We start from the raw sequence: 13,517 nt of genomic DNA on the forward strand, positions 1-13,517 counted from the left end.
AATATCGTGGAAATTTCAATAAACAATACAAAATTCTTACTCATTAACTGTGTTACTTCAAAATAAGATCAAATAAGATCAAAATACAGGTATAGTACTGGAATAAACCAAGTTTAAAGGGCAATGTGCCTTCCATTTATTTTATATTGTAAATGAGTGGTGAGTCATGAAAAAGAGCTAATTCATTTCAGGGAGTGAACAGTTCTGATCCAATCTCTGAAAAGAACAGTTTTGCCCATCTCTAGTACTTACTCTGCGACAGCAGAGTCCGCTTACTTTGCAGCTACACCTCATAAGACACAGTACACACACCCGGTCCGCAGTTCGTGGTCTCGCGGTCGCGTTTTCGCTTCCCGAGCACGGGGTCCCGGCTTCGATTCCCGGCGGGGTCAGGGATTTTCACCTGCCTCGAGATGACCGGGTGTTTCTGTTGACATCATCGTTCATGAAATGGCGCGATTGGACTGAGCAAATAACTGCGCTGATAACCGCGCAGTTGAGTGCCCCACAAACCATATCATCGCATTCGGGAGGACGACGGTTCAATCCCGCGTCCGGCCATCCTGATTTAGGTTTTCTGTGATTTCCCTAAATCGCTCCAGGCAAATGCTGGGATGGTTCCTTTGAAAGGGCACGGCCGAATTCCTTCCCCACCCTTCCCTAATCCGATGAGACCGATGACCTCGCTGTTTGGTCTTTCCCCCAAACAATCCAATCCACTCCAATCCATACATCATCATCACACACCCGAAGAAAAGGTGTCATAATGCGTGGAGGAAGAAAACCCTTTCCGACCATGCGGCAAGAATGCCACACTACTCTATTTTACTTTGCAGTTGGAACTGCGAATGTGTACGGTCCTAGACGAGTCAACCAATATATTGCGTCCTCCTAACCGTATTTCAGGAAAAGACCCTTGGGAACTCTGAGCCAAGAAAGCCACACTACTCTACTTTATTTCACTTTGCTGTTGGAATAGCGAATGTGTACGTTCCTAGACGAGTCAACCAATATATTGCGTCCTCCTAACCGTATTTAAGGAAAGGACCATGAACGTAAAATAAGAGATATTCGAATTCATGCGAGACACAGCTTTTTCCTACAAAAATAATTTATTAACACTTGCCGTACAAGTTTTCAACATAATACAGAAGGGTCCAAAAAAATGTATCCACTGTTTAAAAGGAGGTTCATGGTGTGGGTTCCTGTAGTTCATGAGCCACGGGCAACGTATGAGTGGCCAAGTAAGTGGTCCCGACAGTCGGGATACCAGTTACTTTGGAATAAGGCTGGGCATCTCGGACATAGAGTCGTGGTCACCTTTGTGCTCGTACGGCAAAGACTACCAAATCCACCGGTTAGTTCCTCAACCGTTAGGGGTAAAACTCAATGGGACTCGGGGCAAGTAAGGCTAGCAACCTGCTTCCCTGGTACTTTAAATATGATGCTGGCAACAATCAGAGCAAAATGCCTCGGACCTTTGGAGGTGACGGAGTTCCACCTCTAACTGACAAACCAGGGACTCCTAAGATACGACTTGGCAAACAAATGGTAATGATATGGGGAGCTATTAATATCAATGGGGGCTACTCTGGGAAGAAGGTAGAGCTGGCAGAGGCTGCAAGTAAGTTGGGGCTGGACGTTTTAGCTGTTAGTGACATTCGGGTAAGGGGTGAGAAAGAAGAGGAAGTGGGAGAATACAAGGTCTACCTGTCAGGAGTCAAAGCAGGAATAGCACAATGGGGTGTAGGGCTTTACACCAGGAAAGAAATGGAACCCAGCATAGTTGCAATTAAGGTATGTAAACGAACGAATGATGTGGATAGATTTGACAGTGTCTAGCAAGAAAATTAGGATTGTGTCAGTATATTCGCATTGTGAAGGGACAGATCAAGATAAGATGGATAGTTTTTATGAGGCACTCAGTGATGTAGTTGTTAGAGTAAAGGACAAGGACAGTGTTCTGCTCATGGGTGATTTTAATCCCAGGATTGAAAATCGAACAGAAGGGTATGAAAAGGTTATGGGTAAATTTGGAGAGAATATGGAGGCCAACAGGAACGGGAAACAACTCTTGGATTTCTGTGCCAGTATGGGCTTAGTAATCACAAACTTCTTTTTTAAACATAAGAACATTCACCGGTATACTTGGGAAGGCAGGGGAACCAGATCTGTCATTGACTATATAATAACAGATCAGGAATTCAGGAAGGCTGTGAGGGACACACGTGTATTCAGGGGATTCTTTGATGACACTGATCATTATTTAATCTGCAGTGAAACTGGGATTGTGAGGCCGAAAGTGCAGGAGGTCAGGTCCATAAGTAGGAGGATAAGAGTGGAGAAACTTCAGGATAAGGAAATCAGGCACAAGTACATAACAGTGATCTCAGAAAGGTACCAGTTAGTTGAATGTAGTCAATTACAGTCATTGGAAAAGGAATGGACAAGGTACAGGGACACAGTACTAGAAGTGGCTAAAGAATGTCTTGGAACGGTAGTGCGTAAAAGTAGGACGAAGCAAACAGCTTGGTGGAATGACACAGTCAAGGCAGCCTGTAAAAGGAAAAAGAAGGCGTATCAAAAATGGCTACATACTATAATTCAGGTAGACAGAGAAAGTTATGTTGAAGAAAGAAACAAAGCCAAACAGGTAATTGCAGCATCCAAGAAGAAATCTTGGGAAGACTTTGGAAACAGGTTGAAGACTATGGGTCAAGCTGCTGGAAAACCATTCTGGAGTGTAATTAGCAGTCTTCGAAAGGGAGGTAAGAAGGAAATGACAAGTATTTTGGACAGGTCAGGAAAACTGGTGGTGAATCCTGTGGATTCCTTGGGCAGATGGAGGGAATATTTTGAAGAGTTGCTCAATGTAGGTGAAAATACGATCAGTAATGTTTCAGATTTCGAGGTACAATGGGATAGGAATGACGACGGAAATAGGATCACATTTGAGGAAGTGGAGAAAATGGTCAATAGATTGCAGTGCAATAAAGCGGCTGGGGTGGATGAAATTAAGTCGGAACTCATCAAATACAGTGGAATGTCAGGTCTTAAATGGCTACACAGGATAACTGAAATGGCCTGGGAGTCGGGACAGGTTCCATTAGACTGGACAAAAGCAGTAATCACACCAATCTTTAAACATGGAAACAGAAAAGATTGTAACAACTACCGAGGTATCTCTGTAATCAGCGTTGTGGATAAAATCTTATCAGGTATTGTTGAAAGGAAAGTGCGAGTATTAGTTGAGGACCAATTGGATGAAAATCAGTGTGGGTTTAGGCCTCTTAGAGGTTGTCAGGACCAGATCTTTAGCTTACGGCAAATAATGGAGAAGTGTTATGAGTGGAACAGGGAATTGTATCTATGCTTTATAGATCTAGAAAAAGCATATGACCGGGTTCCTAGGAGGAAGTTATTGTCTGTTCTACGAGATTGTGGAATAGGAGGCAAACTTTTGCAAGCAATTAAAGGTCTTTACATGGATAGTCAGGCAGCAGTTAGAGTTGACGGTAAATTGAGTTCATGGTTCAGAGTAGTTTCAGGGGTAAGACAAGGCTGCAACCTGTTCCACTGTTGTTCATATTATTTATGGATCATATGTTGAAAACAATACACTGGCTGGGTGAGATTAAGATATGTGAACACAAAATAAGCAGTTTTGCATATGCGGGTGACTTAGTTGTGATGGCAGATTCGACTGAAAGTTTGCAAAGTAATATTTCAGAGCTAGATCAGAAATTTAAGGACTATGGTATGAAGATTAGCATCTCCAAAACGAAAGTAATGTCAATGGGAAAGAAACATAAACGGATTGAGTGCCAACTAGGAGGAACAAAGTTAGAACAGGTGGACGGTTTCAAGTACTTAGGATGCATATTCTCACAGGATGGCAACATAGTGAAAGAACTGGAAGCGAGGTGTAGCAAAGCTAATGCAGTGAGCGCTCAGCTACGATCTACTCTCTTCTGCAAGAAGGAAGTCAGTACCAAGACTAAGTTATCTGTGCACCGTTCAATCTTTCGACCAACTTTGTTGTATGGGAGCGAAAGCTGGGTGGATTCAGGTTACCTTATCAACAAGGTTGAGGTTACGGATATGAAAGTAGCTAGGATGATTGCAGGTACTAGTAGATGGGAACAATGGCAGGAGGGTGTCCACAATGAGGAAATCAAAGAAAAACTGAGAATGAACTCTCTAAATGTAGCAGTCAGGGCGAACAGGCTTAGATGGTGGGGTCATGTTACACGCATTGGAGAAGCAAGGTTACCCAAGAGACTCATGGGTTCAGCAGTAGAGGGTAGGAGGAGTCGGGGCAGACCAAGGAGAAGGTACCTGGATTCGGTTAAGAATGATTTTGAAGTAATAGGTTTAACATCAGAAGAGGCACCAATGTTAGCACTGAATAGGAGATAATGGAGGAATTTTATAAGGGGGCTATGCTCCAGACTGAACGCTGAAAGGCATAATCAGGCTTAAATGATGATGATGATGATGATGACTGTTTAAAAGTCCATAACTTGCAAACTAATTGACGGAGTTGTCTCATTTCTGGTGAAAGTGTAGCTTAAAGTCCAACTTAAAGATATCGCTGTAGGTGTTCGAAATGGTCACCATTAACATCCACACACAAACGATGCCGCCGAACTGCAGCACGAACTACTGACTGCAACGTGTTCAGTTGGATATTTTCACATGAATGTACGATGGATTCTCGAAGTTCATCCAATGTGAGTGGCTTCTGTCGATAAACGACGTCCTTTAGTGTTCCCACAGGTAAAAGTCCAGAGGAGTTAGGTCTGGGGAACGTGGTAGATACTCCACAGCACCTCTACGGCCTATTCATCTTACCTGGTAGATTTTCGTCGAGATACCCGATTTTGGTAGTGGGCTGGGGCACCATCTTGTTGAAAGTAAACACTTCCATCTCCATACAATCTCGGATGAGAGGCAAAATGGATGTCTGAAGCTTCTGAAGGTACACGTCGCCGGTAACTGTGCCGTCAAAGAAGACTGTCCCAATCATGCCCGGGTAAGACAACCCACACCACATATTTACTCCTGGCAAATTCACGGCTTTGTCTACAGTAGATGCAATTGTGGCGATATACTGTACCATTGAGTTTGAACTGTGCCTCATCAGACCACACAATCATCTCTGCAAACTCTTCATCGTTGCGCACCATGTTAGTAAACCACTCGCAGTACTCCATTCTACGAACTGGGTCGTCCTCGTTCATTGCGTGTAGCAATCGTGGGATGTAGCACTTCCACTTTGCTGTCTTCAAAATTCGCCGAACACTTGAGCGACTCACTCCAGTTTCACGGGCACACAGTCTCACAGACTTCTGTGGTGAGCGAGTGAATTGTTGTAACACACGATGAGAGTTAGCTGGACTTGGTACTGTTACAGGTCGTTCACATTGTTGTTTGTATACATCTTTAACACAGCCTTCGGCTTCAAATTTGTCTCGAATGCGACGAATCGTTAAACGTGTCGGTGGCTCTGTTTGATACTCATTTCGCCATTGCCCTTGAATCCCATTAATGTTTTCGTACTTAAAATACCACTTCAAAACAGACTTACTTTCATCGAATGTAAGCCTTGCGCCAGCCATGTTTACTCTAGTAACTAGGAACAACAAAGAACAAAACACTGACTGTATGGCGACTGTCATCTGACAAAACAAAACAAGGCAATACAATGCTTGTGTGGCGATTGCCGGAATTAAAAACTATTACACTACCAAAGATGAGACAACTCCGTCAATTAGTTTGCCAGTTATGGACTTTTAAACAGTGGATACATTTTTTGGACACCTCTGCACAGACGTATTCACATCAAATTGCAAACAGAACATTTCTCTGTAATTCGGCACATTAAAACTGTTCCAGGATCTTTAACGCAGTAATATTAGAATTTCTTTCTTTCCTAGGCTAGAGGTATAGCACCTTCACTATCAGCGCTGGATCATCTTCCTCTTCAGTGTATGACAGATAGTCGCAGTACGTTGCTGCTCGGTGACGTATTATATACATATGGTGCAGTATCCGCTAGCATCCAGACTACAGTCGGGCGCTGATGACCGCGCAGTTGAGCGCCCCTCAAACCAAACATCATCATCATCATCATCTTCCAGAGTTCAGTGTTGTTCCTTGTTCTCAGTTATCTGAGTCTTTCCAGCGATACCTATTCAGTTGTATCTACGACGGGCGTTCAATATCTAACGCAACACTTTCTTTTTCTCTGCCAGTTTAGGTTGAAAAAAATGCAGAATTTGTTGTACATCATCGTAGAACATTCCCGTTGCACCCTCTATAGTTTCAAGAAGTTCAGACATGTGGTGGCGTTACACGTATCTTTCAAAATGGTGTCTGTAACGGAGGTGTGTTCCACGCAGAGAGCTGTCATTGAGTTTCTTTTGACGGAGAAGCAGAACAGCGCAGATATTCATAGACTTTTGCAGAATGTCTACACAGACCTGGCAGTGAACAAAAGCACGTTGAGTCGTTGGGCGAGGTGTCTGTTATCATCGCAGCAAGGTCGTGCAAACCTGTCCGATCTCCCTCATGCCAGCCGGTCAAACACAGCTGTGACTCAAGTACGAGGGTCACTCCAAAAGAAATGCACTCAGTTTTTGAAAAATACAGTTTTCATTCTGCATGTGTGAAAGTTTTACAGTGTGTAGGTACATCCTTCCCGCTTGTTTTCAAACTTAGTTCAACCTGTTCCCGTGTGTGGTGCCGTCGCAGCATGTCTTCAAGATGGCTGCTACACTTGGCCGGCCGGTGTGGCCGTGAGGTTCAAGGCGCTACAGTCTGGAACCGCGCGACCGCTACAGTCGCAGGTTCGAATCCTGCCTCGCGCATGGATGTGTTTGATGTCCTTAGGTTAGTTAGGTTTAAGTAGTTCTAAGTTTTGGGGGACTGATGACCTTAGATGTTAAGTCCCATAGTGCTGAGAGCCATTTGAACCTTTTTTTTTTTTTTTTTTTGTTGCACTTGACGTTCGTCAGAAGCAATGTGCTGTCATAGAATTCCTGTGCCATGAAAACGGGACAGTGGGAAATATCCAAAAGAGTTTGAAACAGGTGTATGGAGATGCTGCTGTCGATCGCAGTACAGTTAGTCGGTGTGCAAGCAGGGTACGTCATGAAAGCGGGCACGGAAGTATTGAGGATTGTCCTCGCAGCGGCAGGCCTCGTACTGCACACACTCCACACAATGTGCAGAGAGTTAACGAATTGGTGACTGCTGACAGACGCATCACAGTGAACGAATTGTCACGCTACGTTGGGATAGGGGAGGGAAGTGTTCGCAAAATAGTGAAAGTGTTGGCGTTAAAAAAGGTTTGTGCCAGGTGGGTTCCCAGGATGTTGACAGTGGCTCACAAAGAAACAAGAAAAACGATATGCAGCGAGCGTTTGAAACAGCACGAGAATGGCGGAGATGAATTTCTTGCAAGAATTGTGACAGGTGATGAAACGTGGCTCCATCATTTTTCACCAGAGACGAAGAGGCAATCAATGGAGTGGCATCATGCAAATTCACCCAAGAAAAAAAAATTCAAAGCCACACCTTCTGCTGGAAAAGTTATGGCTACGGTGTTTTCCGATTCCGAAGGACTCTTGCTTGTGGACATCATAAATTCTGATGCATATGTGACGACACTGAGTCGTGTTCGACAATGCACAGCCACATGTCAGTCAAAAAACCGATCACAAAAAAGCGATCACAAAACTCGGATGGACAACACTGAAACACCCACCTTACAGTCCTGACCTGGCGCCATGTGACTATCATCTCTTTGGGAAACTGAAAGACTCTCTTCGTGGAACAAGGTTTGAAGATGATGACTCCCTTGTGCACGCTGCCAAACAGTGGCTCCAACAGGTTGGTCCAGAATTTTACCGTGCGGGTATACAGGCGTTGGTTCCAAGGTTGCGTAAGGCAGTTGAGAGGGATGGAAATTACGTGGAGAAATGAAAATATTGTTCCTAAATGATGTATCTACACACTGTAAAATTTCAAACAAGTAGAATAAAAGATGGATTAAAAAAAATAGTGTGCATTTCTTTTGGAGTGACCCTCGTATCTGCGGACACTCTCATTCGAGGCGATGGGCGGATGGATCTCAGACACCTCGCTGCACAACTGTACATCTCTGTTGGTAGCGCTGACACATTCGTCCACCAGTTGGAGCACGCAAGCGTGTGTGCCCGCTGAGCACCGCGCCGCCTAACAGGAGAGCATAAAGAGCAACGAAGGATCATTTGTGAAGAAGAGCTTGCGCTTTACGAGGCTGACCAAGACAATTTTTTTTTTTTTTTTGTCGAACGTCGCCACAGGCAATGAAACATGGGTTCACCACTTCGAACCGGAAACAAAACGGCAATCCATCGACTGGCGCCACACAACCTCTCATCCGAAGAAAAAGTTCAAATCCGCACCCTCAGCCGATAAAGTCATGACGACGTTCTTCTGGGACTCTGAAAGAGGCTATTCTGTTTGATATCTTCCTTCATGGCGCAACGATCAACCCCGAAGTGTATTGTGCCACCGTCGGATATTGAAGGAACGACTTCAGCGAGTTCGTCACCACGAAAATGCAAACTTATCCTTTTCCATGACAACGCAAGGCCTCACACAAGTCCCTACGACGAGCTCACAGAACTTCATTGGACCGTTCTTCCTCATCCACCCTACTGCCCGGATCTCGCACCTTCCATCTGTCTGGCCCAATGAAGGATGCACACGATTCCCTATCAAATGTACAGTTCGGCTTTAGAAGTCGTTTAACAGCTGAAAATGCTATAGTCTCTTTTCTTTGTGAGGTACTGGATGGGCTAAACAAAAGGTTTCGAACGCTTGGCATATTTTTTGATTTAACTAAGGCATTTGATTGTGTTGATCACAAAAAATTGCTCCAGGAGTTGGATCATTACGGAATACGGGGAGTGGCTCACAATTGGTTCACCTCTTACTTTAGCAACAGGCAGCAAAAGTTTATTATTCACACTGTTGATAACTGCTGTTATGTGGGGTCTGAGTGGGATACTGTGAAGTGGGGGGTGCCCCAGGGATCAGTGTTGGGGCACTCTATTCCTTACTTATATAAATGATATGCTCTCTAGTATTACAGGTAACTCTAAAATATTTTTGTCTGCTTGGTAGTAAAGAATGTTGTGTGCAACATTGGCTCGGTTTCAAATAGTGCAGTTCATGACCTAAGTTCATGACTTGTAGAAAATAAACTAACGCTAAATCACAGTAAGATTCAGCTTTTACAGTTTCTAACACACAATTCAACAAAACCTGACGTTTTAACTTCATAGAACAGGTATATCATTAGTGAAACTGAACAGGTCAAATTTCTAGGTATTCAGATAGATAGTAAACTGTCGTGCAAAGTCCACGTTCGGATCTTGCTCAAGGACTTAATGCTGCCATTTTTACTATTCGAACAGTATCTGAAGAGAATGATCGTTCGACACGAAAATTAGTCTACTTTGCTTATTTTCATTCGCTTATGCCGTATGGTATTACATTTTGGGGTAACTCTTCCCATTCTTCAAATGGTTCAAATGGCTCTGAGCACTATGGGACTTAACATCTGAGGTCATCAGTCCCCTAGAACTTAGAACTACTTAAACCTAACTAACTTGAGGACATCACACACATCGATGCCCGAAGCAGGATTCGAAACTGCGACCGTAGCGGTCGCGCGGTTCCAGACTGAAGCGCCTAGAACCGCTTGGCCACACCGACCGGCTCTTCCCATTCTAAAAGGATATTTTTGGCTCAGAAACGGGCGGTTAGGACAGTGGGTGGTATAAGGTCACGAACCTCTTGTCGACCCCTGTTCACGAGTCTGGGTATTTTGACATTGGCCTCTCAATATATATATATATTCCTTACTGTCATTTCTTGTTAACAATATTAGCTTGTTCCCAAGAATAAGCAGCTTTCACTCGGTTAATACTCGGCAGAAATCAAACCTGCATTCGGATCGGACTTCCTTAACTCTTGTGCAAAATGGTGTTCAGTATACTGCTACATCCATTTTCAATAAGCTACCACTCGAATTCAAAAATCTTAGCAGTAATCCACGCGCTTTCAAATGGAAACTGAAGAGTTTCCTCATGGGTCACTCCTTCTATTCTGTCGAGGAGTTCCTTGAAAAATTAAGCTGATTCTTGTATTGTTGATTGCGTTTACTTAAACTTATGGACTGACTTTTTTCGGGTTCATAAACATTTATTTTTATCTGTTATTACTTTTATGTTGTAATTTCATGTAGTGACACGTTCCATGACCTTGGATATTTGCTCCTCAATTTGGTCCTACGGAACATGACGTGTAAATAAAATAAAAAAAGGAAGCGGTACGCGGATGATGGGAACCATCAAGACGTTGGTTCCGACGTCGACGGCAGAATAGTACCGTGTGGGCATACGGGCCCGCCCAGTAAGGTGGCGTAAGGTCGCCGCATTGCCCGAAGTTTATGTTGAAAAACAGGGTTTTTTTAGACAAAAGAGTGGGAAACAATACGGTGTAAAATGGAATCCTGAATAAAATAACCCTGCTTTCAGAAAAGAGAACGTGTAGTGTTACGTATTGAACGTACCTCGTATATCTGCAGGGGTTGTTCTGTCGATCCCTACCAATTTCTGACGCAAGAAATTACACATATCAACTAGGAATAATGCATCAACATTTCTCCAAAGAACTTGCATCATACGAGGAACACCATTTAATTTTATTACTACACCGTCCAGAAAAAACTGAAGTTAACTCATTTCCAGGCCTTCCTTCGTTAATACTGCGCAACCACGACGGCTGTCTCCGACATTCTAGCTTAAGTTGTGAGTAAGTGAAACGCTGTGACATACTACTTCTCGCAAAACGTTTCAACGTCGTGTTCTTTCTCTTTAAGAATGGCATAAATAACTAGTGCCGTAATCTGAACGACTCTATCGACGTTCGTAAATGAAGATGAAGTAGTTTGCCGGATAATTATGGTTTTATTACCTCTTGTTTAAATTGATTTCTCTCTAGACACCGGGACACTGTTTAGAGTTGCGTTACGTTGCACGAAATGTGTGTGGTGTTCTGGTGGACTTACCTTCTTCTGCTTTTAATCACCATCACTTCCTGCCGCACAGCGTAAGGTGAGTCTGATATAGTGGGCTTGGTAAGTCATTTGCCCAGGAAACTGGATCCAGTTTCCCAGGCGGTTGCCGCGGCTCTTAGAATTCTATGCCGAGCCGTAACGTGATTAGCACGCTCTAGTCGTCCTTGATTTCCCTTTTACGTTCTTTCGTTTTAAGCTGGAGGTCAGAGAGTAGCTTTCAATACCTAGTTCTTTGCCGCTGATTTTGTCTGTTTTGAATGAGCGCTTACTGGAGTCCTGTACGTCATTTGGGAAGACGTGTGAGTCTGCCTCCGTATAACTGAAGCGCTGTCCACAGCTTTTCTTCCGGCGTTGTGTCGTCTTCTGTGCGAAATTCGTTGTCATAGATTGTGTCTTGTTCCGCAGTCTTACAGTGGCTCTCTGTTTACACTTACACTTGCCTCCACCTCTGTTCCACTTCCACTTCGACTACCAGTTGCAGTGCCAGGTGCACATTTTCACGCGCTACCTCCTGTGCTTACTGCTAAAATTTTCATGTTCGTCTTCTGTTGCGTTCCTCCTCGGTGCTAACATATACAGCTTTAACATTCGGCTCCACATTAAGACTAGATTCAACACGAGGGCTGAGTGTAGTAGCTTCGTTCAAACAAAACTGTTGGGTGTGTCATTGCTCTCGATTGTCTTCTTTCGGTGCTCACAACTTTCCCTTGGGTTTTCAGCTGAAATGCATCTGGAGCGCATGTCGGGTTACTTTTCATACACAACATATGTCGTATAGCTCCATACCGTTCCATAATATGCTTTTATGAATCTGCTTCTCCCGTTCGACACCCATTTAGCTTCCCTTTACAGAAGTTTCCCGAAAAGTAGGTAAATTAGAGATCGACGACCTTATCATGACATGGATCCAAGACCGATCCGTGAATATTTTTGTACACAAGCAAAATGTTATTTATCGCCCCCTATTCCTCAAACAGTTGCCTTTCCTAGGAAAGACCGTTAAAAATAAATCTGAAACTACAGATCGCGGAAATGGATTGTTTTCCTTTTCAAATACGTACTATACAGACATTCCCCTGTAACAAAATAAATTTATGGATCTTATTCTACTGCTATACACATCTACATCTACATCTACATCTACATACATACTGCGCAATCCACCATACGGTGCGTGGCGGAGGGTACCTCGTACCACAACTAGCATCTTCTCTCCCTGTTCCACTCCCAAACAGAACGAGGGAAAAATGACTGCCTATATGCCTCTGTACGAGCCCTAATCTCTCTTATCTTATCTTTGTGGTCTTTCGGCGAAATATAAGTTGGCGGCAGTAAAATAGTACTACAGACAGCCTCAAATGCTGGTTCTCTAAATTTCCTCAGTAGCGATTCACGAAAAGAACGCCTCCTTTCCTCCAGAGACTCCCACCCGAGTTCCTGAAGCATTTCTGTAACACTCGCGTGATTATCAAACCTACCAGTAACAAATCTAGCAGCCCGCCTCTGAATTGCTTCTATGTCCTCCCTCAATCCGACCTGATAGGGATCCCAAACGCTCGAGCAGTACTCAAGAATAGGTCGTATTAGTGTTTTATAAGCGGTCTCCTTTACAGATGAACCACATCTTCCCAAAAGTCTACCAATGAACCGAAGACGACTATCCGCCTTCCCCGCAACTGCCATTACATGCTTGCCCCACTTCATATCGCTCTGCAATGTTACGCTCAAATATTTAATCGACGTGACTGTGTCAAGCGCTACACTACTAATGGAGTATTCAAACATTACGGGATTCTTTTTCCAATTCATCTGCATTAATTTACATTTATCTATATTTAGAGTTAGCTGCCATTCTTTACACCAATCACAAATCCTGTCCAAGTCATCTTGTATCCTGCAACAGTCACTCAACGACGACACCTTCCCGTACACCACAGCATCATCAGCAAACAGCCACACATTGCTATCCACTCTATCCAAAAGATCATTTATGTAGACAGAAAACAACAGCGGACGTACCACACTTCCCTGGGGCACTCCAGCTGATACCCTCACCTTCGATAAACACTCACCATCGAGGACAACGTACTGGGTTCTATTACTTAAGAATTCTTCGAGCCACTCACATATTTGGGAACCAATCCCATATGCTCGTACCTTAGTTAGGAGTCTGCAGTGAGGCACCGAGTCAAACGCTTTCCGGAAGTCAAGGAATATGGCATCCGTCTGATACCCTTCATCCATGGTTCGTAAGATATCATGTGAAAAAAGGGCGAGTTGCGTTTCGCAGGAGCGATGCTTTCTAAAGCCGTGCTGATGCATGGACAGCAACCTCTCTGTCACAAGGAAATTCATTATATTTGAACTGAGAATATGTTCG

The 13,517-nt window shown here is 43.8% G+C and overlaps 1 protein-coding gene across 1 annotated transcript in view; it reads right to left on the minus strand.

The window, feature by feature from the left end:
* LOC126088242 (esterase E4-like) overlaps positions 1–13,517 on the minus strand; it is a 450,967-nt gene that overhangs the window by 420,934 nt on the left and 16,516 nt on the right. The window lies entirely within an intron of this gene.

Source organism: Schistocerca cancellata, chromosome 6, assembly GCF_023864275.1.
Source record: "Schistocerca cancellata isolate TAMUIC-IGC-003103 chromosome 6, iqSchCanc2.1, whole genome shotgun sequence".
NCBI classification, from domain to species: domain Eukaryota; kingdom Metazoa; phylum Arthropoda; class Insecta; order Orthoptera; family Acrididae; genus Schistocerca; species Schistocerca cancellata.